Below are 1,894 nucleotides of genomic sequence, written 5' to 3'. Positions count from 1 at the left end.
CTTCCCTCGCCCTCTTTCTGTCTCCACCCGGTCGTCTTGCAGCAGTAATGTAAGGGTCAGAGCCACCGGGTTTCCTCTTCCCATTTCCTGGGGAAGCTTAAGCCGCTTCCTTCTATTCAGCTACATGAGGCTTTTTAAAGATGGAGCCACACACATCAATGATTGTAGTATGCAAACACACGACCTGAACGTTTGTCTTGTTCCCAGAAACTACACTGGTCCCGTCATCCCTCAGATAACGTGTACAGCCACAATGTGGTTTGGGAAGTGTTTTAATTCAGCAGGACATAAAATTGCAACTCGGGAATATCTTAGTTTTTGATATATTTGAACAATGCAACAATTTTTCTTGGTGTAAAACTACCTGTACTTTCCTTCCAGCAGCAGTAGTTCCTAAACATTTTACAGCAAATACCATCTCAAATAAATATTTTGCTTTTCGAATGCCACCATCAGGGCCAACATTGACGGTGCTAGACGTCCAATCAATTTTGACTGGGAGTTGTACAGTAGTTATATTATTACACTGCTGGCCAAAAGTATTGGCACCCCTGCAATTCTGTCAGATAATGCTCAATTTCTCAGAGAAAATAATTGCTTTGGTAATAATATTTTAATTGATTTTGCTTGCAATGAAAAGCTAATGGAAAAAAAACACAAAACTCCCAAAGTTAGCAAAAACATTGGCAGCCTCAGCTTAATACTTGGTAGCACAACCTTTTGACAAAATAACTGCGAACAACCGCTTCCGGTATCCATCATTGAGTTTCCTATAATGCTCTGCTGGAATTTTACTAGTTGAATCTTTTTAATGGTTTTATCATAACAAATCAACATACATGTACTTCATGTATACGAACAAACAATAACAGAATATTAATGCTATCCAAAGATTGACATGGAGGCAGCCGTCAGTGCACACACTCACTGACAAAAAAGAAAAAGAAAAAACAGCAACAACAACAACATGGACACACCATTCACAAGTACATAGTCTGGGATGCAAAATACGGCTACTTGGTTTGGAGTTTCCACTCCAAAGACTCAGGGGGAACACAGGCTCTGTGGGTAGGTAAGTAGGCAAAACTGGACAACACCGGAGTGCATTTCATAGGGCGTATATAAACTCTGCTGGAATTTTAGACCATTCTTTTTTGGCTAACTGCACCAGGTCTCTAAGATTTGATGGGTGCCTTCTCCAAACTGCCATTTTCAGATCTCTCCACATGTGTTCTATGAGATTCAGGTCTGGACTCATTGCTGGCCACTTTAGAAGTCTCCAGTGCTTTCTCTCAAACCATTTTCTGGTGCTTTTTGAAGTGTATTTTGGGTCATTGTCCTACTGGAAGACCCATGACCTCTCAGGGAGACCCAGCTTTCTCACGCTGGGCCCAACATTATGCCGCAAAATTTGTTGGTAGTCTTCAGACTTCGTAATGAAATGCACACGATCAAGCAGTCCAGTGCCAGAGGCAGCAAAGCAACCCCTAAACATCAGGGAACCTCCGCCATGTTTGACTGTGGGGACCGTGTTCTTTTCTTTGAAGGCCTTGTTTTTTTCCCTGTTAATTCTATGTTGATACCTTTTTCTAAAAAGCTTTACTTTGTCTCATCTGACCAGAGAACATTCTTCCAAAATGTTTTTGGCTTTCTCAGGTAAATTTTGGCAAACTCCAGCCTTGCTTTTTAATGTCTCTGGGTCAGAAGTGGGGTCTTCCTGGGTATCCTACCACGGAGTCCCTTTTCATTCAGACGCCAACGGATAGTACGGGTTGACACTGTTGTACCCTCAGACTGCAGGACAGCTTGAACTTGTTAGACGAGGTTCTTTATCCACCATCCGCACAATCTTTCGTTGAAATCTCTCGTCAATTTTTCTTTTCCGTCCACATCT

This window comes from Corythoichthys intestinalis, chromosome 6 (assembly GCF_030265065.1).
Source record: "Corythoichthys intestinalis isolate RoL2023-P3 chromosome 6, ASM3026506v1, whole genome shotgun sequence".
NCBI lineage: Eukaryota > Metazoa > Chordata > Actinopteri > Syngnathiformes > Syngnathidae > Corythoichthys > Corythoichthys intestinalis.
The sequence above is the reverse complement of the archived record's forward strand: the minus strand, read 5'-3'. Positions refer to the sequence as shown.